Source organism: Ambystoma mexicanum, chromosome 1q, assembly GCF_040938575.1.
Source record: "Ambystoma mexicanum isolate Mex_15411 chromosome 1q, UKY_AmexF1_1, whole genome shotgun sequence".
Taxonomy (NCBI): domain Eukaryota; kingdom Metazoa; phylum Chordata; class Amphibia; order Caudata; family Ambystomatidae; genus Ambystoma; species Ambystoma mexicanum.
In genome coordinates, this window is record NC_090922.1 from 1,331,255,868 (window position 1) to 1,331,281,590 (window position 25,723).

The 25,723-nt window shown below is 43.9% G+C and overlaps 1 protein-coding gene across 5 annotated transcripts in view; it reads left to right on the top strand.

The window, feature by feature from the left end:
- TUT4 (terminal uridylyl transferase 4) overlaps nt 1-25,723 on the top strand; it is a 2,154,442-nt gene that overhangs the window by 2,098,381 nt on the left and 30,338 nt on the right. The window lies entirely within an intron of this gene.

Genomic DNA, 25,723 nt, shown 5'->3' on the forward strand with positions numbered 1-25,723 from the left:
CCCTCACAATGTTAGAATTCTGGACATGTTATAAGGGATGCTGAGAACTGAAATTCCGAATGTAACTAGCTGATAGGAATGGAGGAACTGTGCAAGTATTGATGTTGCTCACCTGACGGGTCTGGGGGAGAGGGCGGGATGGAAGGGAGGGGGGGAGGAGTCGTCATTGGAGAAAACGGTTGTACTCTATGAAAATCAATAAAAATATGGTTAAAAAAAATCTGGATTGGGCATATAATTCACAAATATCAATAAAGTAATATCTATTTAAGACCGCAATAGTAAAACATCTAGAGCACAATGCTGTCATTTTTTCCAAGCTTTATTTATTGTCTTTTTTTGTTAGTATAATTCATTATAAAACCAAGCTTGCCGTTACCAAGGGAAATATAAACAAACAAGACTTACAACCATTCATCGTCAATCTATTTACATATTGTCTTCACTGTATACATGCTCAGAGCCCTCCCCAAACTTACCCCATTGAATTAATTTGCCCAAAGTGTGTCAATGTAGCCACATGTATGAAGTAAGTGAACTCATTAGGGAGCTGCAGCAGCAGTTTGTGGGTTTGGTGCTCCTGAGATTTTAAGGAATCAATCACTTCAAACGATGCATTATAGAAAGCTTGATATGAATCCGTTTTTTTTTAAATTATTATTTGTGTAAAGACCAGACCCACGGGTATCACAGTGTTTGTACCATAGGAGACAAATCATAAGAACATTAGACAATGAGGGTGATGGGAATACTGAAGAAGTCTCTCTGACACTGTTAGATATTAGTCGTAGCTGTAAAATAGCCAGGTTTTCAGTAGTTTCTTAAAGGCAGTGTAACAGAGTTCATTTCTGTTGTAAAAGGGAAGTGAGCTCCAAAGGGAGGGGTCTGAGCTGCTGAAGCTGATACCGCAGCCCTGGTGAGCTTAAAACGAGGGACCACTCGGTTAAGTTGTCCGGAGGAGCTGAGAGGTCTACAGTGGTGTCTTCTTACAATGCAGTTGTCCAAGTACTGGGGTGCTTCTTTGTGAATGCACCAGTGTTCAATAATTAAGGTTTTTAAGTGAATTCTGGCTTTTATCGGCAGCGAGTGGACCTCACGGCGAGTAGCAGAGATGTGGTCAGACCTGTGGAGGCCCAGGGCTGCACGCAGGAGTTTATTTTACAGTAGCTGTAACTTGGCCAGATTAGATGCTGACATGCCCTTCAGAGTATGATGCAGTAGTACAGTTAACTCAATATCATATCTCTGGCAAGGATCAGGCAGTTATTGGGGGTCAGGAACTGTCTGCTTAGTGAGATGAGCTTGGCAGTGTGGGCAGTAGAGGAGGCAAGGGCATTGAGGTGCCTGGTCATGGTAAACCCCAAGTGTTTGTCATGTTTAAGAGCAGGGATGGAAAAGCCATCAATGAGGAAGGAAGAATAGTCAAGTGTTTTGAGGCGGTGTGGTGAGCCAACGATAAGTAAGTCTTCTCATTAAGACATAAGTTATGGGTAGCCATCCAGTTTTGGATAGTGCAGAACACTTTGTCGATGGTATCAGTGTCATTGGTGTGGTTCCCGGAGAAGGGGATGAGACTTGGCGTTTCATCCGCAAAGTTGGTATAGGTTATGCCAAGAGAGTATCCAGGATGTCTAAGAGTGGTTTGGTATAGGTGTTATAGAGCACAGGGTGTAGACATGAGCCTTGTGTGATCCCAGGGGGGACAGGTAGAGTATTAGCTGAGTGGTTATTGATGAACACTGTAGAGGTCCTGTCGTTGAGGACAGATTTAATCCAAGAGACAGCCTCTGTAGAAAAGTGGAAGAGGGTTACCTGAGTCTCAAGCTGCAGTTTCAGGTCTTGGAGAGCTGTTTTGGTGCTGTGTTTTGGTTGAAAGCCTAATTGTTTACTAGCAAGGAGCGAATATTGCTCCAAGAATTGTTGCACCACTTCGAGGTAAGCAATGCGATCTAGGATTTTGAGCAGGAATGGTACAGTTGTAATAAGTCTATAGTTGGTGTGTACTGTGGGGTCCAGTGTATGTTTTTTCAGGAGAGTGGTGCCCCAACCAGCTTGCTGGTGAGGACTGTGCAGGACTTAAAGAAGGCGTTGATAAAGTCTGTGATGATGGGGGTAAGGCTAGGTGCGCAGGCTTTTATGATGTGGGCGGGGCAGGAATCCCCCTTGCAATTTGAGGTTATGAGAGCCTGGATGGTGTTTAGGACAGATTCCTGGGTGACAGATTGGAAGGTGAAACGGGGGAGAGTGGGTAACTCGGGTATCAAGGTGGTGGGCAAGGGCAGAATGAATTCATTAGAGGCCGTCTCGGTTGTGTATTTGGTGGCTAGAAGGGCTTTCTTGGTAATGATTTTGCTACATAACAGGTCTATTTTGGCAGAGAGTGCAGTTTGAATGGTGGTACACCAGACTTCATCAGGAACAAAGGCTCAAAGTTATTTTTTCCATTGCTATCGTGGACCAGATTCTTACCCATCGTGCTCCAACGGTGCCAGCCAGTAATTTCCCAGAGTATGCCAAAAGTCAGCATGGCTGCCATCAGGAGTTGTATAATCAGTCTGGCTGTAGTGAGGTTATGCCCCTTCCTCGTCTGCATCACCCAATATTAGTATTTTAGTCTCATAGGAGGATTACATTTGTTAGATCTTTTATGTATGATAGCACTACCTTTCAGTATACCTTTGACACCCTGCAAGACCACTGTAGGTGCTCAGTTGTGCCCCTCTCCGACGTAGCCCTCCAGCACTTGGCTGGTATGTTCCCATCAATCCTGCTCGGTGACACATGCCATCTAACGAGTATTTTATAAGCACACGCTTTCACACTGGTACTTTGGAAGTATTTATGTGCACTTCACCAAATGTGTTCCCAGGAAGATGTATTTTGATCCCTAGGTCTGCCTCCAATTTCTGTACGTATGGCTGTTTCTCTGAGTCATCAGTCGGATCTAACAATTTATAGCATTTGGCAAGCTGTGCTTTTGTCCTTTACCAGGTTGTGCCTCTTTCTGTCATTTTAATATTGGTAATCCAGTGTTTTATTTGTGCGAACCTGTATTGTTCTACTTCATTTATTAGGAATTTGTTTGTACCTTCCTCAAAAGAAATTGGTATTGTGTTCTCGTACAATTGCCCTAGTCTATGTTGGCCAATCAATTCCAAAGCTTTAAAAGAGTGGCCAGACTTGCCTGGTGTGAAGTCCAAATTAAGTAAAACTGGTCAGAGTGGGCCTAACCCCACTGGTATATTCAGCATGGCGTATACCTTGTACCAATACGAAAGGGAGGCTTGAGTAGAATGAAGTGTTGCCCCCCTGGCTCTTGCACGGTGTTATAGGAAAGGTAAATTATCTATTGGTAGACGTGTATCTTCCTGTTCTATACCCATTTCTTTTTTTCCTGCTGGGCCCAATTGAGCATTGATTTGTGCTGCTATCAGGTATCTTTTACCTGAGGGTATATCCAGTCTCCCTTGCCACGGTGAGTGCAATAGCATTTTCCTGGCTACTCTTGGATGTTCTTTTGCCCCAGATAAACGCTAGTATTTTCCCTGTAGGTGATCTATGCTTTTCACTGGAAGGCACATCATTTGTGAATCAGCACTATTTTTTTATTGCGTTTATTCTGCCAAGCCATGATATCTGTTGGTTATCCCATCTGTCCAAATCTTCTTCACATTCTTTGAATAAGGTAGGGAATTTGGCTTTAAAAAGGGTGTTGTTGGATGGTGTCAAGATTATCCCCAAGTAATCCACCTTCTCTTTGGCCCATTTTATTTGGAGGGTATGTTGAATTACATTCAATATATGTCTAGATGTGTTGGTATTCCTTTCTCTTCAAGGAATGGATCCTCCTTAACATCTCTGTCCACAGACCCTGCACTGCACACCCTACTTGAGACTCAGTGATCTGCTTCCCACTGTCTCCCCCAGTTGCTTGTATGTCCCCTGCTGCCAATATCGCACCCTCGCCCTCCCCGGTTGGTCCCTGCTAGTTTTTTCTCTGCTTCCCTCGCTGTGTTCTTCCCCCTATGATTGTAAAGTGCTATGTTGCTACCCAAAGCTAGGTCCACGCTCAATACATACCCTAATAATATTCAATTCTAACGGCTTGTTATAGTTGATTGAGAATGCTGAGATCTTCCCAACATTCTCTATTGTAGCAATAGCCTTTGGTATGGATTCGGCAACATTTCTGATGTACAAGATAATGCCATTTGCATAAAGTGCGATTTTGTGTTGCGTTGTCTGGCACATAACTGCAATGGAGCCATTCTCCTTAATCTTTTTCACTAGGGGTTGGAGTGGCGAGTGCTGGGACAAATTTAACAGGCACAATGGGGTACCCCTGATGAATCCCTCTTCTGATTTGAATGGGTTTATTATAATTTTGATTAACCTTAATTTTTGTATATGGCGATTGGAAATTTGAGAGGATCATCTTTGTGAACCTCGGCCCAAACTTATTGGCAGCTAAAACTTTAGCTATTGCAGTGCCAGTTCAAACTGTCGAACACTTGGTTCTCATCAAGAGATATGAGGACCGCTTTTTGCGACATACGGGTGCACCAGTCAGTTAGGTTTAGCGTACACCTTATGTTGTTGAAGGTGCAGCGACCCCATATAAAGCCTGTTGGGTATGTGTTAATACGTTTCGGGATGACTTCCATCATGCGATTGGCCAAGATTTTGAGTAATATTTTCACGTCGCTGTTGAGGAGAGAAATAGGCCTGTAAGAGTTGCATTCTGCTGGCCCTTTCTCCGGTTTCAGTAGAAGCGTGGTTCTCGATTCTGCCATAGACTCTGACATTTTCCCAGAGACTAATTAAGAATTAAACAGCTTCATCAGGTGGGGTGTTAGTGTGGTATGGAATGTCTTATAAAACATAAAGGGGAACCTATCTGGGCCTGGCAATTTATTACTCAGGAGATTTTGAATGAACGCTATTCACTTCCTGAGGCATGAGCATACCTTCCAAATTTGTCCAGTCAGAATCAGAAACATTTGGGGCATGGTCGGATCAGAGGAAGTCTTAAAACTCCAGTGTGGAGCACTGAAGATGGACGCCCGACGGGAGAGGACATAGAAACGTGCTCTCACCCCCGGCCTAGAAAAATAAGCATATAAAATAAAGCAGAAACCCAGAGCAGCTCGCCATCACGAGAGTACACGGGCCTCTCGCAGTTGGGGAGAGGGTTTCTTGCCGCAGGTTCAGCCTAGTGGACTTTGTAGACTAACACATATACTATTCTTTTAGGCGATTTTAACCTATGGGCCTACAATACTCAGGACATTGAGTCTTCCTCTCTAACTACTTTGGAAGCCATTAGATATACACAGATTGTCAAAGCACCTCCTCATAAAGAGGGGAATATCCTTGATTAGATTTTAATTCAAAATATTTCAACATCTTACCTTACGATTAATACTCGTCCATGGACAGATTTTGTTATATCTTTTGTTCTGACTTTACCGGATAGATTAAAAAAAACACTTACTTAAGAACACATTCTAAAGTTAGAAACCTATGTAAGGTTACCCCAGAAACATTCTCTAAACTAGTAGGTCAGATGTTAATCAAACTTCGTTTGAGGAAATTATTGTTTTGGTCAATCGATAACAGAATATTACTACTACCGTAATTGAAACACTAGCACAAAGAGGGAAACACGAGGTAAAACCTGGTTCTCACTAGACATTACTGAAAGTAGAAAAGCCGAAAGGCTTAGTGAGAGGGTATAGAGGAAACAACCCAACCAAGCTGACCTAGAAAGGTAGTAGCCAAATATAAAAATGACATAATCAAGGCCAAAATAGAGAACTATGAAAATAGAATAAAGATTGCCCATGCTAATAGGTCAGGAAGTCTTCATTCTATTAAATGATTTCATAATGTCCTGAAGAGACACCCCTGTCGCAAAAGCTTTGGAAGCCATCGCTCCCCTAGCAGAGTGCGCCCCAAAAAGTGACAAATCAATTCCAGCCCATTGCGTAATCTCTCTCACCCATCTAGCAATGGTCGCAGATGCTACAGCATGATAAGGCTTCCTGCGCGCTATAAGCAGCTGTGACACCCCTCGCGGTCTAAGATGTGCTGTTGCTTTTTCATAATCTTTAATACACTGCGCAACGCAAAGCTTCTTATTACTTGTGAAGTATGGGTAGTCTATTACTCTCAAATCTGTCTTTGTTCTCTTGGAAATGGTAAATGATACCCTGTCTGGATAGAATATTTTCCTATCGACTTCAAGTGCTTTGACATCAGAAAATCTCCTACAGGAAGTAAGGCAGAGCAGCATAGCTAGTTTTCCTGATAGCTGAGATCGGGATAAATTTTCGTTATCTGGCCATCTGAGGAAAAGACGAAATACATCTCTCACATCGCATAACACTATGTACTTGGGTTCCGTTGGCTTCTTGAGCTTCATCCCTCTTAGCCATCTCACGACCGCTGGGTGTTCTCCCACCGTGTTACCTTCCACTTTTTCGTGACCCGCTGAGATAGCGGACCTATAGACTCCCACTGTTCTGAAGGCGCTGCCTTCTTGAAATTTAAAAGCTAAGAAGTTGAGAACCTCTACTACAGGGGCTGAAACGGGATCCACACTGTGGTCCGAACACCAGGTAGCCCACCCGTTCCAAGCCGCACCATAGCTCCGAAGGGTGGAAGGCGCCCAGGAATCTCTGATGCACTCTGCAGCGAGCTGTGAAATTCCTGGCAATTCCCATCTTTTCCTGAAACTCTGCAGGCTATCAATTGCAGCGTGCCGGCTGCTATGAGTGGGTGAGCTTGCCCTGATGGGTCGAGAAGAAGGTCCGGCAGAATGGGAACTAGCCTCGGAAAATCCGTAGAAAGTTCCATCGCTACTGGAAACCAGGGCTGAGCCTTCCACAAGGGTAGGACTATCACAAGCTCTGCGTGATCCCTGCGAATTTTCACTAGCGCTCTCGTTATCATAATGAATGGCGGGAAGGCATAATGCACTGCTCCTGTCCATGACTGCAGGAAGGCGTCCGTGCCCGCTGCATCCGGGTCTATCCTCCAGCTGAAGTATACTGGCATCTGAGCGTTCAGTCTGGACGCAAACAGATCTATGTGCAGGGGCCCCCAGAGTTACTGCAATTGTTGGAAGACTAGGGGGTGAAGCTTCCAATCGCTGGAGTCCACAAGATAACGTGAATTCCAGTCTGCCACTTCGTTCAGAGTCCCTGGCAAATACTCCGCTGATAAGGATATTCTGTGCTGGAGACAGTAATGCCAGAAGCTCTTCGCTAATTCAGCCAGCATTTTGGATCTTGTTCCGCCCAATTTGTTTATATACCTTACTGCGGAGATATTGTCCATCTTGAGCAGGACGCATCACTTTACTCTCTCTTTCGTAAAAGCGCGAACTGTGAAAGAGCCCGCTAGTAGCTCGAGGCAATTTATATGGAGCTGTAACTCTTCTTCTGACCATTTGCCTCCTGTCTGAACGTGTTCGCACCTGGCTCCCCAACCTTATCCGCTCGCATCTGATTCTATTACAAGATCTGGGGCGTTGCCAAAAATGGCGCGACCGTTCCAAGCCTCCATATTCTGCAACCACCAATGGAGCTCTGTGAGGGCTTAGTGGTCCAGAGTTACTAGTTGGTGGTAGTGAAGGCCTCCTTGCAGATGTTTTATTTTGAGCCGCTGTAGAGCTCGATAATGAAGCGGTCCCGGAAAAATCGCTTGAATAGAGGCTGCTAGCAGACCTTCTACTCTGGCTAGATTGCAAAGCGAGATAACCCTTTTCGCTATCACAGCTCTGAGCTCCTTCTTGATCGCTCTCACTTTGTACCCTGGGAGCTCGAGAGATGCCTTCACAGAATCTATTGTGAAACCTAGGAATTCTATTCTCTGGACCGGAGTCAGCTGAGATTTCTCCAGGTTCACTAAAAAACCGAGCGAAGTCAGAAGTGAGAACACCCACTGGACGCTTTTTGTCAATGATAATTTGTCTGGGCCAAAGACGAGGATGTCGTCTAGATAGATAATAATACGAATTCCTCTCTCTCTGATGGCAGCTGCCACTAGTTTCATGAGCTTGGTGAAAGCCCACGGAGCGGAGGAGAGGCCGAACGGGAGGCAGGAGTAACGCCATACTTCTCCGTTCCATAGGAAGCATAGATACTTCCGAAACGCTGCTGCTATCGGAATCGTAAGGTATGTGTCTTTGAGATCTAGGCGGGCCAGCCAGTCTCCGGTACGCAACAGATCTCGAAGCAGATGAATCCCTTCCATCTTGAAATGGTTGTATACCACCCATTCGTTTAGATCTTTCAAATTTATTACGGGCCTTATTTTGTCCCCTCTGTGAACTAGGAACATGGTGTTGAGGAAACCGGGACCCTGTTGGTACTCGCGCTCTATCGCGCCTTTGCTTTCTAACTTCGTGAGCTTGCAGTGCAGGAGCGCTGCTTCCTCCTGCGTCATGTGTATGGGGCGAGGTTCTGCTGTCTGCACGGGTGTTCCTATAAACTCTAAACGCAGCCCCACTACTGCTTGCAATACCCAAGCATCGCTTGATAAGGCTTGCCATTCGTTCAGGTAGTGGAGAGTTCTCCCTCCCACACGCAAGCTTGCGGTACTCACCCGCTGACTGCCCCGGTTGCCGGTACGATCCTCTTCCTCTTCGCCCTCTTGGAAATCTTGTTCTGGCAGGGAAGAAGGTATCCTGCTGTCTAGACTCCCAGTAATTTGGTCGTTGACCTTGGGGTCTTCGCTGGAAGGTATAGCGACCAGACGAGCGACCCCTATGTCGTCCGGTCCCGGCAAAAACTCGCCCGGGGAAGATTTTCCTGATGGAACTCTGTGCTCTCTCTAGAGCAGTATATGTGCCCACGAATTGAGACATTTGTTTAGCGAACGCTTCGCCGAACAACATTCCTTTGTCGCCTTCACCTGCCTCGTAGCTGGCGAGATCACTCAATTTGTTATCTATTTTTAACAGGACTCCTCTTCTTCTTTCTGAAGAGATGGCACAGTTGGTGTTGCCTAGGAGGCATACCGCTCGTTGCACCCAGTTACCTAAGACTGTCACGTCTACTGGGATACCGGTATCTTTTGATTTCTCCGCCAGATCCATGATCTTGGCTAGGGGCCCTGAGATGTCTAGGAGCTTGTCCTGACACCCCCTCCAGGCACGGTCTACTCCTTTCCTTATATCACAAGCTGCTTTGGTCACAAAGGTGACCATCTTGGGGTCTAGGTCTGGAGTATCTGCAAGCTTATTCGGCAGCTCTGGTCTGGGGCACTCCGACCTCATGCGTGACCTTACTTCCCTTTCTAGGGGTTTTCTAATGTGCTGGGCCATGTATGCTGCCACTCTGGGTGACGGCTCCCAATCCGATGACTTGGGATGCCGAATGGCCTCTGGATTGAACATGTCTGTTGTATCGTCGATACTGTGGGGGCCTTCAACATCTTTATCGACGTAATCTTCCTCCTCACCCCCTTCATCGTCGGGCGAATAGCCCTCGTCTTCGTCTCCTAGATTGTACACCCCTGGGGCAGGGAGTCTGTCCTGACTTTCTTTTTTCTTTGCCAGGAAGGCTTCTTTAAGCCTGGCGACAGGGTCGCCTTCCAATTGGGGAACAGTGTTAACCCTTTCATCGATACCCGGGGGGGTCAAAGAGTGCCTGCTCTTCTGGGCTACTTTACACCCCTTCTTTTCAACCCCTTTCTGGGGTGTCCTGCCGACGTTCCATCCTCAGGGCTGCTAGCCCGTCTTTTCCTGGCTGTAAGCTGTTTCTGCTGTTTAGCCATAATCATTTCTAGAGTCTCCAGCCTTTTCGTAATAGGTTGCACCCCCTGTGAGACAGCTTGAATCAAGGAATCTCCAAGGACCTTCTTAAAACGTAATGATAAGTCAGAAACTTGTTGGGAAGGGTCTTCTACCCACTCTTCTTGGCTCCATTCTGGGGAAGTGGAAGGAGTATTAGTGGGGGTGCCAAATGTAGCCATGTCCTTGGTGTTGGCAGAGCCAACTGTGAGGAAGTCAGCAGCTGGAAATGCTTCTGCACACTTCTTAACACGTGCTGTATATTGCTAGCAGCATGTGTTAAAGCAGCTTCCCTTTTTTTTATCTTTTTTTTTCTTTTTTTTCCAAAAATCTGACTGGAGCTCTATCAAACCAACTTCCTTCGTTCTCTGTTCGTGCGCAATGCGCGCGGAAGCTGGATTCCCAGGGGACGCTGGGAACTATGGAAGGTTCCAGCTCCCCTGGGTCCTAACGGCCGCCGTGTTCGCCGGCGCCGAAATACGGAGAGAGAGAGAGAGAGAGAGAGAGCGGGGCGCGGTAGTCTAACGCGGGCTAAATATGCACACGACTCCGGCCCCAGCTCGCTCACAACACTATTCTTACCGGCGATGTGCGGGAAACTCGCTGCGCTCGCGCTGCCCTAATGATACGCGCCACGGTAAGAACACGCGCGCGTTCTGAGGTGACTACAAAATCATTGTAAATGCGTTTCGTCTTCCTGCGCGAGCCGTTGAAAATGATTAATAACCATTACTAAGTGTATTACAACAAATATCCAAGCAATTAATATCCATATACAGGTAATATAGAGTTCATCTATCTCTTCTACAGAAGAAACAATAAATCATGTCACTTATCTGTTGGCAGCAGAAAGAAAGAGGAAAGGACCTGGTCAGAGGGGTTCTTATGGAGAGGGCTGCCCTCGGATAGGGGCAGAGGGGAAAGGTCAGGACTACCTTAGACCTAAGACTCATGGGGCTTGTAGTTCCCTGATAAAGTTTGATCGAGTAGACTATGGACTAGAGGATCTTTAAACTTCTGCATTTTGTTTTCTAAACTTTGTTTCTAAAAAACAGAAATGTTCAGTATTAAAGTTGAAAGTTTTAAAGTGCTGACATGGCAGTAAATAAAGAAAGAAATAGCATAATGCGAGCCTCCTGTCTTGTCATAGAATAAAGAATGCCAGGTCAGACCAAAATGAACTTTTTGGCATCCTCAGAGAACTGGAGGGTAAGAAAATGACAAATGTATCTGACTATAAAAGTGAATCATGGTGTGTGATGATTCAAAATGGCTTTTCCGGTAAAATTAAGCTAGACCAGGAAACTATTGAAGCAGCCAGACTTCATTGTATATCCAAAAAGATACCCAATAATAAAGTGATAAGTAATGATGTATCACTTCCCCCTGAATTTAAGCTTAATGCAGTCTCTGAGGATGAAATGATTGAAATTGTGAAAGGCCTGAAACCCTTGCTATGTATTGGTGATAGATATCCAGCCAACTTAGAGAGAAAGAACTAGAAAAGCATTCTAGTTCGAGGTATGCTCACGTATGGCTCTTTTTTTTCTTTTTTTTTTTACAAACTTTATTTACTTCTCAAGAGCTCAAGTTACAGGCATGCATGTGGGACACGGTATACAACCTTCTTGTCATTGTCCTTCTTATCTTATCCCATCTCTATTTTACAAGGGCTCATGAGTTTAACAGTTTTAACTCCCATCAGCCCCCTCGCCATTGTAACAATTCAGCATTTGGTCGAAGCGAAGCGTCTTTGCTCAATACATTTGAGAGTGTAGTGGAACTATCCATCCTCATGGGGCTTGCATTTTTACACAATCGAAACCTTGCTGGTGGACTTAGGTTTAAAGTACATTTGTTCCCTGTCCTCCATAAATTCATGGAAAGGCACCCAGGTATACAGGTATTTCGGGTAAGAGCCATATGCCAATGCTTTCACCTTTTCCATTGCCATCACTCCCCAAAGTCCCACCCACCACATGGCCAACACCGGCCCCTGTTTATTTTTCCACGCCTGCACTAGGTTGATTCTGGCCGCACTCAGCATGTGGATGATGAGGGTGGCCCTATTTTCTGTGTTTGCATAACTTCCTTCCACTGCCTCCCCCAGCAAAACCACTGCTGGGTCGAGAGGCGGCTGTACTCCGACCACTTCTTTGATATGGCTAAAAATCTATTTCCTGTACGTCTCCGACATCGGACAGGCACACCACATATGGATTGGATACCCGGGTTGCCCGCAGTCCCTCCATCATGTTGAGGGATAGTTTGGATTGATGGAGTGCATTTGTTGTGGTTTCATATACCACATCAAGCAGATTGTATATGCCAGCTCTTTAATTGAAACACATTTGGAACTTTTTGTGGCCCGGTGCTATATTTGGCTCCATGTCTCCCCCGGTATTGGTGTCCCTACATCTAATTCCCATTTCTGCATGTATGGTAGGATTTCTTCCGGATCCACCCCGCACATCAGCCTATATTGCCTTGACACCCCTTTTTCCGGTCTCCCCTCATTTACAGTGAGTTACAGGCCTATTGGCTCGCGGGTTGCCCCTTACCGTACTTTTGTGTTTGTGATCCAATGTCTAATTTGGGTATAGCGGAAGCGTTCTCTTTCGGGGGTTTTCAATTTATCCTTGCATTCTTCAAATGTTAAGGGTGTCACGTATGGCTCTCTTAAAGAGTTGCCGTTGGTTGTACTGTTAATTCGTACTTCTATTCAGCATCTCTCAAAAATCAAAATGTATTGTAGCATATTTTAACATTTTTCAGTTTTTAATTGCTTGAAAGGCGAAAGTGCATCCAGAAAATCAGTGCCACTATAGAGGTATGCCAATGCATTTCGGACCAAGTCCGTCTTCAGGGCTAGGGCACTGTGTATATTGATATCCATTTATAGTATTGACAACATTATAAATAAAAAACAAAGCGCTATTTGAAACATAGTTCAGAGCATTGTGTGCATGCCATTGTTATTGTGTGCAACATTCAGAATTCAAATATTATAGTTGTCAACATACCAGGAAAAAAAGAACATTAAATAAATAGATATAAACATTGGTGATAGTTTGTATATATTTTGGGTAACGCTCTCAAAATAAACTTTGTATGTTCATAACTAAGGTTACTTGATAATGTTGCCCTTGGCCCAAAATGTGCACATTAATCTGGAAAAAAAATCAAAGTAAATTCCAGTCACAGAAGTGTATGCAGTTTATAAGCCGTGCAGTGACACTCTAACAGTAATAGGAGGCCGAGCCTACCTGACGTCGCGTTCTGTACTCTCTTGGATTAAGTGACCTATGAAATGAGAACGTTAGAGTATGCTCTCTTTGGAATTGAATTGGAAGCTGTGCAAATGGACAATGTGTGAGAGAGCTTACCTTATGTCGGGAGTATCCGTGAATTGCCACATGGAAAAGTTCCAGCGTGTGCGTTCAACGCTTGTACGTGTTAGTGAAGGCCTTGCTGTTGCTAGACGACATGATGTAGCGTGTCCTGGAATGCAGCAGTGTCATGTATGCCTCGCATCCCGCAGACACTGTTGCCAGGGGCTACGAGATGGCTTCCCTCTCGCAAGTTCATCGCATCTCAAATAGAGATCCTGAAAACCGCATCGTGTGAATGCGCTCAGAGTCACTGTGTTAATGTGATATTATCGTGAAAAATATTAAACATATATGTTATATTGTTTTCTCCATGAGACTGGGACACAATAATATCGGGTCTTCATTGCAGGCTGACCCAATTGGAAGCAAAATGAGCAGCAATTGCTGTATAGTGATGAGGCACTGTGGGTTTAACCAACATTCTCTAATTACCAAGGGGCAAGGTATTCTCCATTGGAGAACACAGAAATAGTTTGGAAGCTCATTATACACAAAGCATCCAGAAGAGAAGCGTCCTTCATACCCTGTTGCCAGGGGAGTCTCTCTGTCAATGTGATATTCTCTTGCAAACGCATGGATGTATATGGAAAATATAAAATGTATGTGCTATTTTGTCCAGCCAACGACATTAAATCATCCATTGAATGCCTATCAACTCTTATAATGGAAATAGTGAACTCCTCTTTAGCACCTTTACAGTACCTCAATGCTTAAAGCAAATGTGGATCTCACCTATTCTTAAAAAGGATACTGCTGGGGGGCGCTGTTGTGCTTGATCAGCATGGCCGTCTGAGTAAGCTGGTCCGTATCGGGGAAGATCCTCTGTTCATATGCTGCCTCGTGGGTGCTGCGTCCACCGTCAAAAAGTTGCAGATTGTCACCTGCAGGCCTACCGCCTGTCCGACTCGACTGGCGTGGCCTGACAGTGGATTGATACAGAGATTTATCCCGCTTCACAGGCACCAAACGGTCCTGCTGTGGCCTCCCGCTTCCACATCGAGCAGAGACTTTCACACCCTGCGCCGGAGGCCCTGGACCTGGCAGGGGGAGGGGTGACCTTGATTGGCGCCTTGACTGTTGATTGACAAATCAACAGGAGCTAACAGAGACACGTTGTCACTGCATGGCTCTTAAGCCACACCCCAATTTTCTGTGAGTGTTATTCATCAAATCTGTTGTCGAAGTGGCGTTTAGGGAAGTAAGATGCAGAAAGTTCATGGCAAAAGTTGCAACTATTCAGAATCACTTTACCCAACAAGAAGGATACATCCTCTGCAGACTTCTACTGGTGTATAAGCAGAGTACTGTGCCCACTCCTCAAAACAAAACCTGATAAGGGCCTACTGGTCAGAAATTAGGAAAGCCAAAAAACATCTACGGGAACTGAATCTTCAACTTTTGTACCCCAAGCCAGGAAGTGCACAGAAACATTATTATTATTATTATTATTATTATTAATATTATTATCACAGAATTCAAGATGCCAGGCTGTTCAAACACCCCCCACCGAACTCCCAATCTATCTGCGGCGCCCTGTCCCAACTCTTTCACAATATAACTATTCATAAGTCACAGTCACATAAGTCACAGTGCCATCCTTTCAATACTAGCACTGATGTACATACCAAATAACAGCTACTGAGACGAGGAAGAAGCGGCAATGAATGATGATCACTAACACGAGTGACAGTGCACGCTGTAGCCTTTGCCGTGACCAGATTGGCACACTGTCATTCAAAGGCAGAGAGGGAACCCGAAGAATGGCGTCTTCGCTCGGTGCAGACCACAAGAGGCTGCGGGTACGTGGAGGCCAGCCGGAGAGAGAACAATGTTGCGTCGCATCTGGAGCTGTACTCGCTGAAAGCAAGGCGCCAGGGAAACAGACAGAAGCAGACACAAGTTGTCCCGAGGCAAGACATATGGGAAATTAGAGTGGCATGACAGCCACATCAAGGGGGTCTGGGACACGCAGTGGAAAAGCAAATACCAAACAGAAAATACAAACTTGTGTATTTAACCAACATCCACAGGCCTTTGGCAGAAGAGTAAATATTTATTTTATTTAATGTGTTTCAGTTCTTAGGAACTTTTCACATATAATTTAATATTTCATTATTACATATCACATGAAGGTAACTCTCAAAAACTCAATATAAAATCTTTTCATATAACTCTTACACTATTACTCTGATATACAATCAAAACAAATCAAAACAACGTTTACACATTTCAATATCCTACCTATTTCTCTGTCTACTTTAAGAGAGTAGTCTAAGCTATACTTGATAAAGAACTATATGTTTGGATTTGTTTTCTGTATTCAAACAGCCCAGAAAACATCACTCTTTATACTCCCATAATCATTGACGTATTTTCCCAACATATTCATATACATAGGGCCATTCCTGCACCATTCAGTTAGGGCATGTTGTGCTATTTCTATGCAACCAGGATTATTACACATACGACAGATCCTGTCTTCTTTAGCTATCTCTAACAAAGGACCTGTATTTGCCAACACTGGTAATTTATTAGTTATCAATAGTAGCAGAAATCTATGCAACGCAGGAGATGGGCACAGTCTTAGGTAGCTCTGAAGTACCTTAAATGTATTTATTAATTGTTTAGTCTCACCATAGTTTTTTAATGTTGTGAGATGTGTATAACTGGAAGCCCAATCCCACCTTTCCAATTTGATTACAAACGTATTTATCAGGCTTTGATGGTCCAGTTGCCAATCCGGTTTCAATTCAAATATACCAAAGGTTGTGTTCATCAGCTTCTTAAATACATTAATACTTTCCATTTTAGACTCTTCACCCATCAACTTTAATAGTAGACATTCTTGTCCCATCTTTGATTTAATGTATAACATGCACCTCCAGGCCAGGATATTAGGCTCAGTTCCAACCTTAGCAATTTGATTGGCACGTTCGTGCCCAAACCAATATGTTCCTACAGAACTTGCCTTCGATTATCTTCAGCCATGTTAGATCTTGCATACACAGGCGTTCAAGACCATAAAGCATGGTAGTACAAAAACATTGTATAACAATAGTATTCCGTGAGGGCTGTAACCAGAGCTCTCTCTGACAAACAAGGAGATCATTTCTGTTAGTACGGATGCCTTCCTTCACTTCTCTGCTATAATATCAGAATAGGTACAACTAAAGGACAATTCTATACACAAGTATTTAGAACCTATCACTTTCTCAATAGGATTTCCCAATATCAACACCTTAGGTATACTCATTTGTCTATGCGCAATAACTTTGTTTTTTCATAGTTTAATATCAAACCATTTGCATTTGCGTATTTTTGTAACTCCAGCAAAGTTTGTTTGATACCTGCATATGTGCGGTCGCAAATTATTAAATCGTCCGCATATGAGATGCAAATGACCTTTTCTCCATTGGGTGTAGGAGGACAATTGTTTACTTTTGCCAATATTACTGGCAAATTGACTAGATAAATATTGAACAACAGCGCGCCAGCCACAACCCTGTTTTACTATTTTGTTAGTCAGGATGGTCGACGTGAAGGAGCCACTGCTGTCCAATCTTACCTGTACAAAAGTGTTCTGGTAAAGTCTTCGTACTACTTGCAATCATGTTTCAGGACAAGCATAAACCTCAATTGTTTATCACAATTTTCCACATTCAACGGTATCAAATGCAGCATTTAAATGTCTGTCCATCAATCTGAGACCATGTACTGTGTCTGACCCAGCTCTGAAGCCCATTTGGAACCTGTCCAAAATATTATTGATGTTTACCCACTTTGTCAACTGTTGGAGGACTAACAAAGCAAATATTTTGCCTGTTACATCTGACATTGCTAGCAATCTGTAATTTGTTGGATCACAAAGCTTGCTTTTTTTGTAAATTGGAATCAGCAAGGATTTCCTCCAAGATTTGGGTACTTTTGAAAGGAAAATGTATAGTAATTTTGCCCAGATTTCAGGGTCCATTTTTAACACTGTTTGCGAGGCCATTAGGGCCAGGTGCTCTTGAGTCTGAGTTTTAATATTTGTTTCTTTATATCCTCTTCTTCTACAATCAGATTAAAGCTTTTCACAGCTCTTCCCCAATGGTGTCAAATTATTTAGTGTAGTAAATGTGCAGCTAATATGTTGACTCCATTCATGAGCGCCAACTGTGTTTTTCGTTTGTGGCCCTACATATTTAATAGTTGCCACATCTTACTCAAGTTCTTGGTCATGGCAGTTATTAAACTTTGCCATTGGGCATTCTTACGTGAGCAATGCCACCATTTGACCCATTCTTTGGTATTTATTTTTGATGACTCGTATTGCTTGAAGGTAGTAAGTTGGAGAATATTTCTGTTACTTTATTCTTTGAATACCACTTTGCATTTCTATTTTGGTGTCTTTGATCTCTCTATCATTGCCATGTTGATTATTATTTCGAGAAGTGTATAGATGGATCCCTTTAATGGCTGCAAACCTGGACATCGTCTCAGTTATCCATAACTCGATCTCATCTGCTGTAAACCCTTAATATATTATGTTTTCCTCTCATTTTTCTCAGTCATGTAGTTCCTGACTTTTTCTATGTTTTTCATGGACCAACCTATTCTAGTTCCGCCCGAGTTTACTTCCAGATCACCAACATAAGCAATTTCCTTATTAGTTTCAGGTCCATCCAAGGTTATTTTTAAAACAACGTGATCACTAAATTTATTTCTTTTAATGTTCAGATTCCTAATATGTAAAAGGACCAAGTCATTTACAAATAGATACTCCAATGCCTCTTTTACTGACACTTCTCCATGTTTCTTGCCCTGGTTGGTCTCCTCTAACTCGGCCACTCAACATAAAACAACCCCAGTCACTCAAATAATCAACCCAATGGGATCCCTTCTGGTTGACCGCATTCTTCTCCATTTTACTTAATCTACTCACAAAGTGCATAAATGGTGAACTGGTGTCACTAATAACTTTGAAATTGAATCCATTAGGTCATCAGTATGTTTTCCTCCCAGGGGGATCATATATTTTTATGATTAGCCAATATCCTTCGCTGCCTGGGAGGTGAGCTTTCACTGCCATGACATAGGAATTTCCAATACTAAGTTTTATTCTAATCGCATTCATACAACATTTGATCATGAAAATTAGAGCACCATGCGAGTGCCTAAGTAAACCCTTTTTTGCTAAGGTGTGAAAATTTGAAACCCGTCTTTGTGAATGTCGGTGGTAGTACATGTTTCCTGTAACATAAAAACATAATTTTGTATTAAACCAGTCAGTGATTCCTTGTCACTTAATAAATGCCAAAAAAAACCCTTGTGTTCCATGAACCTAAAGACCAAATTCAGTTTATAATTGGTCCCTTCAAATAAGCAATCTCAATCATCCACTTTAACGTCCCAAAAATGTTTTCTTGTACTGATTTGGTATTATTTTTCCCTGATGGTGTACTGGCTTGTATTAGTTCATCCATCATATTTTCCAATGAATGTGTAGGATCGTCAGTTCAGGCTCTTCTAATGCATCCAATTTGTAGCCAGGTTCCAGGAATTGTATGTAATGTGCGCGGATCAATTCTGCCACTTCAGTAGAGTTACAATGTACTCTAATTCTTTAGAATCTAGAACTCGTAATGGAAAAATTAGGCTCATCATATCTAAAAGGTTTATACGAGTACTAGATTTGAGTAATCCCCGGTTCTGTCGTTTTATTGTTAATGTTGTTTGCCCTTTGTGTAGTTCTCCATCAGGGATGTAATTTCACCAAAATGCCAGAGGTAGCGGAAGTGACATCACACAACCCTTGCCCTCTGTTGACATCACAGGAAGAGATGTCATTTGACCCAACCCCGAAGTGATATCATGGGAAGTGAAGGCTTCCTAAGTACACAACGAAAAATATGGTTACGATATCACTATAATGTGATATCCAAACCCGGACTGCGAGACTTGTCCTTGGCCTCAAGCCCAGGGATCGTATCTCTACAGGACTGAAATCTCTGCACTGGCTCCCATTGGTGGTGAGGATTAAGTTCAAAACCCTTTGCATTGTCCACAAGGCCGTCTGGGGCCTCAATACCTTCAACTCTCTCTTCCCAAATATCTTCCTTCTCGAGCTCTTCGCTCATCCGCCTCCAACTCCCTCAGGATTAGTTGCTTCTCCAAGCAGCGAGTTGGTGGTAAATCTGTTTCTTTTTCTGGGGCCTCCCTCTGGAACAGCCTACCTACCCAGCCTCCCTGCCTCTCTGAAACTTGAGGAGAACCATCTCTGGTTCCGGAAGCACCTCAAGACCTTCCTCTTTGCTTCTGTTTTCTCTCCTCCTCTCCTCTGCTGATCTTCTGGCTGAATATGGAACAGCATTGGTTACCTGGCAACCCTCTGAACTCGGGCACAGGTCCCCTGCCTGCCAGTTGCACACCTGCACTGCCCCCCTCGCAACTCTTGCGCTTGAGGACTTTTTATGTACCGCTACAGCCCCTACTAGCACTTGACACCTGATGTCTTCCCTTACCCTTGCACTTGCCACCAGCTGGCCGCACTTTTATGTATTTATTATTTTATTTATTTTACTGTTTCCATATACTGCTCTGCCCCCTCGCCCTATCCGGCCTGCACTTTTCCCATTCCCCCCTCCCCTGCGCGATCTCAATGTCACCTGACCTAGTAGGATAGCTGTCTCTGTCTTCCCTCTGTTTCCCCTCCCTTGCCTCATCGCGCCTTGAATCACATGTGTATAGGCGAGTTATAAATGCTATATCATATCATCATATCATACATTTCATACACAAATGAATCATCATATGTATTGTTAATATCAGTGTGTATTGGCCCATATTACCAAATTACTGTGAATGCAAGCAGACATCCAAGGCCAAATGATAAGGATGTGTTATTATAAAGCACTTACGCTTAGCGCTTTGTATAGAACACATATACATACAATATCCCCCAACCTGTGTTGGTACTCATTTATCGGCCTCAGAAGGATGAAAGGCTTAGTTGAGGTGTTGAAGAACATACTAAATCAGTGACTCACCCCCTGAAGTGTGCCTGAAATAAACCTTTAATAAGTCTAGCAATTATTGTATAGAATTCCAGAAAGACACATTATTTGTTATTCCTATTCTTTCTTATTTAGGGTCACTGCTCAAAGTGTTACACTAGTGCAAACCCCTTTTTTTTTTTTTAAGAGGCCTGAACAAGAAATCCATCCACTCCAGAAACAAAGAGCCACATGACACTGGCCACAGCAAGCCCTGGACTTCACATTTGAGAAAGAAAACAACCTCTGTTTTTTGTTGGTTTTTTAGGGGTAGCAAGGGGACCACAGGGTTCGCAGTTGTGACCCCAGGTGACCCCCAAATGACGTCCCTGTTTTCAATCGCCTAGTTTTGACGTACTGTTTATCATGTCACATTTTACCCTCAAAACTGAAGGTTTAAAATGTACTTTTGCCGTAGTAATGACTGCAAGCTCTTCTTCTGTTAAGTTCACAATATTCTCTGAGACAGTTTGTACGCTAATATTTATGTGTCATCCGGTATTTCATTTTTTCTTTTTGTCATTAGCCAACTTGATAAGATGGCATTCGACCTATCTGCTTTTTTCTTCTTATGATTTATCTTTCCATTAGCTTTCTTAGAAAGTATAGTTTTTTCCATTGAGACTTCAAGTGAACAATTTCTTGTTCCATTAATTACTCTAAAAGTAGAACACACTTGGTTTCTCTTTTTCTGTAATTTCCGAATTCTTCTCTGCTTTCTAGTTAGATAGATGGTAGAGTCATCATTAATGGCATTGTTATGTTCACAAATATGTGAGTTATGTTCAGCTGATCAATATTCAGACATATTGTTGTCATCCAGTGGTTTTGTCGTTTGTAATATTTTTTGGTTCACTTTAGCTATCAGAGCATCCAGTTCTCTGTCGCCCTCTCTTGATTGCTGATTTAACACATTTTTGCATGTGATTTCTTCCAAAATGTTGCTGTTAATTTTTAATGGCACTTTCATCGCAAAGTGAATCAATGCTAAGTGCATGTATTTAGTTTTGGGAGCCATTTGAATCTAGCCCTTCGCTGGACACTTTACTGACCTCATGCTCAATACTCAGGTTTGGGTTGGCTGCAAGTCTTTGTATATTTAATGCATTCGGTCCCACCGGCTGCTCATATATCATAACATTATGCAATGTGGTATTCTCATTGCTATCTCGCACTAAAGCCAAATGCTTGCCTACTCGACTTTCGTTTCCAAGTGTTTTATTCAGGGTGTAGCACAGCTCTAACAAAGAGTTGTTATTATCTATTGCCACTAACGATGGATCAGGTAAGTCGTCCATGTTGTTGTTAATGGCCTGCTGTGTTCCCAAACCAATTTGTCTCATACTCTTTTGTGGCTCTGATGTCTGTGTCGCTACACCCACTGAAAAAAAATTCAGGGTCCGACCATGTTATTGGCTTATTTCGTGGTGAACTAGTTGCAGGGTGTCGCTGTTTTTTCTCATTATAGTTAATCGCTGCATTGGTTTTAGTCTTTCTGTATGGTACAATATTCCATGAATTATAGATGTTCGTCCTAGTTCTTAATTTCCCCGGCATATTGGAACAAGCTTTCACCAACTGAGGCTTCAGTACTTAATGGACGGTTTATTGAACTCTTTGATCGTATTTTTTCAATTGGCAATCGCGTAACATAGATGGCTTTCCGGAGCTTGCCTACCACTCGAGATCTTTTTTCTCTGTGTTATCCCTCTTTAATCATATTCTTTGAGTGCCGATCCTGTTACACAATAGCGCTCCAATACTTCCCCACTCTAGTGCGCTTTGTTTGCAATCTGTATTTATCTAAACTAAGGCTAATCTCTTTCAAAGTCCTTAGTTTAGCTTGCATGTTTACCGTGAGAGTTCATGGTAAGTGTGTGAAGGTTTTGTATTTTGTTTACTAATATAGCAGTGTACTGGGTACTTTCTCTCTAGTATTACAGCAGGCTTATTAGCTGATGCTCACCGGTAGCATTAGTTTAACCCTGCTTACCGCCTTGCTATGCTATTCAGCTCAGTGTCTTCGTCCTGTACTGAACTGAACCAGACTGGTACTTTGCGCCACTGGCACCCTTTTAAGCTACTCCTCCTCCTGGAAAGTCAGCAGTTTCTTGTAAGAATGTTTGACCCATATAGCCAAAACTATAGTTGTCAACCTTTGTGTCCGTCTCTTACTCTTAGACGCTCACAGACTACTCATAAAGAACAGCAGACAAAGAAGGATGTGCAGCGCTCATCCTTCTTTACCTATCTGCTGACTTCGACACCATGGACCACACCATACTCACAGACAGGCTACACTCCTTTGGAATCAAAGACTGCTCTAACATGGATCTCCTCCTTTGTCTTGTACCACTCGCAAATGAAGCTCCTCCCTCTCTCGGTCTGTATCAAAAGGGGTCCTGCAGGGAGACTCCCTGTCTCCCCTTCTCTTCAATATCTACCTTAACCCACTTACTGCACTCATCCCATCTCAAAACATCATCGGCTACAACTACGCAGACAACAGGCAGATAATCCTCTAGAGCCCCAAATCGCCAGCCTCCTCCTGCTTTTCTGATAGCGACCACTGGATGACAATCAACCACCTCCTCAACCCTGGCAATAAGGAAATCCTAGTATGCAACAAATCCGCTCACCTTCCCCAACCTATCCTTAGGGCCCGCCCCTGAAACATCACCTTGTGTAAAAAAAAGCTTGGAGGTACGCTGTACTCTAATCTATCCCTCTCCCACCATACCAACTCAGTGTCCAGAACCTGCTTCTTCTACCTACGCATCCTCAGGGGAATCGTCCCATACACCCACCTACCCACACCAAATCTCTGCTATCCTTGCCATCATCCTCTCTTGCAAACTATGCAAACTCCCTTTACCTAGGCGCTCTGGCATACCAGCTCAGAAAACGCCAAAGAATCCAAAATGCTGCTGCCCATCTCCCCCTTGGCTTCTCACCCAGAGAACATATTCTCCCATCGGCTGACGGACTACCTTCAAAGCCATGTGCATCATTCACTGTGCCCGCCAAAACATCAGACCCAAATTCCTCCAGGATAAACTAAAATGCTACCAACCCAATAGGAACCTCAGATTTGGTTCTGCTCTCCTTCTTGTTATCCCTCATTGCGACACCATATTGGGAGGATTTACCTGGCCATGGGGGGCTGGGGGAATACCTTAGACTTACCTGTCCCTGGCCCCTCCTGCACAATGAACTGTTGGATTCAGACAGGCAAAAAATAAAACACATAACAGCCAATGACTGTGATTATTTTAAAAAAAACGCTATAGGCCGTTTATTTCCTCCACACAGATATACACATTACACAGGCCGCGGTATCGGGTGTGTAGTTATGGTTAAGTTGCTAAACTCATAGGAAGAGCAATTTTTTGGCGGCTTATAACTTTGCTCCCCCTGGATGAATCCTCACCAAACTTTGCAAAAAAGTATATGGTCGGGCCTGAATCTTTTCGCCAAGTTGGGGAAAATTTTGTTGGGGTTGGGGGGGCAAAGTTATAGGGGGGACCCAACATTTTCTTTTTTTCCATAGACTGAATGGGGAAAAATTTAGGGCATGGCTACAGGCTGAATGGCTGGACGGATTTTCACCAAATTTGCGGCAGGAGTGGGGGCTTGGGCCAGAAAGCATGCTTTTGTGTGTTTGGTGGTAATCCAACCAGTAGTTTTGTTGCAAAGAACTGAAATGTACGTCCTAAAAAATGTGACAAATCTGGTTCCGCTCCGCGGACCCATTTCCCTGTTCGCTCCGCGGACAGTAGTGTCATTGGCTCGCGGTATGGCGTGCTGTCGGAGAAGTTTGGACGTGGCCTGTGGTTGGCTGGAGGGAAGCCTGGTGTACGTCAACATTTTTTGGGAAAGCCGCAATGGTATATCGGAGGACAGTGCGGCAGCGGAAGGGTCTGGAAAATGTACCGTACGGAATGCGTTGGCAGCAGTAAGGGAGGGAATGGGTGGGGGAGTGAGAAGTGGTTAATGTGACATATGTAGGCGAGTACTGTGTGTGGTGACTGGAGGCTGCTGTCGTAGCGGCCCCATAGATTCTGCCGCAACCTGTTTGTGGCTACCTCTTTTTGTGGTGAGTGGTGGCAGGTGAATTGCAGAAGGGGAGTAAATTGCACATGATATAGGGTGGGTGGGAGCGTGGGTGGCTGTGCGGTGCGGATGGAATGCAGTAGTTGGACACTTTGTGGCATGCATGGGGGAATGATGGTGGAAGGATTAGACTATTGGGTGCATGGGCGTAGGCCGTAGGGCATGCACTCAAGAGTGTAGGGCTGCAACATACCCACCGCAGGAATGCATGTTTTACTCTGCATTCGGTACAGGGTGGTGCTTGTATAGTGTGGTATGTGCAGATTGGTTGCAGTAGGGCCAGTGTTGCGACCAGAATGTGGGTAGGTTGGCAGTGACACAGTACTTTGTGAATGGAAGTGGGTACGACCACAATAAGTGAATGAAAGTGCACAGGGGTGCAGGAGAGAGTGTTTTCTTTGTATATTATGTTCACTGTTGCAATTTGTTGCTGCATGGTGGTACGCAGGTTGGGTAGAAGTGCTGGTGGCAGTGGTGTGTATGTGGATGGTCGTTGTGGGTGACATGGTGACAGTACGTTGCTGTGGGTGTATTCACGGCCTATGCTGTGTGCAGATTTCTTCAAGTAGGCCCAATGTTGTGAAAATGTTGTGGTTAGTGACACAATACTTTGTGAATGGCTGTGGGTAGCGGTAGTGGAGGCTGTGGTGTGTTTGTGGATTCTGGTAATTGCAACCTTTTTTCATGCATGGGTGTTTTGTTTGTGCTTAATGTTAGCTGCCCACATGGACGTTCTGTTAACTGGTGCAATTTGTTGTTGCATAGCGTCATGGTGCTGTACAGGTTGGGTAGGAGTGCTGGTGGCAGTGGTGTGTATGTGGCCCGTAGGCCATGCACTGAGGAGCTTAGGCCTTGAGGACACCCATGATAGTAATGTATTTTTGAATGTGCATCAGTTAGAGGGTGGTGACATGGAAGGAATAGTTGTGGAGCACATTTCAGCCGTTATAGGCCACTGTTGCAAACATATTGTGGGTACGTTGGAAGTGGCACAATACTTTGAATGGAAGTGGGTACGCCCATAGTATGTGATTGAAAGTGCACAGGGATGCAGGACAGATTCTTTTGTTTGTACTTTATGGTAAACTGTTGCAATTTGTTGCTGCATAGCTCCATGGCGGTGCACTGTGTTTGGAGATGCTGTAGTGAAAGGTCACGCAGTGTGGGCTCTGGGTGCAGTGCTTTTCATACTGTCAGTATGGTAGAGGGTATGGGTTGAAGGGCAGTTTAGGATAGTGTGCTGTGTGCACAATGCGTGCAGTATGCGCAATGTTGTAAACATTTTGCGGTTATGTTGGCAGTGACACAATACCTCCTGAGTGGAATTCGGTAAGACAATAGAATGTGAATGAAAGCGCGTAGGGGTGCCGGAAACAGTGTAATGT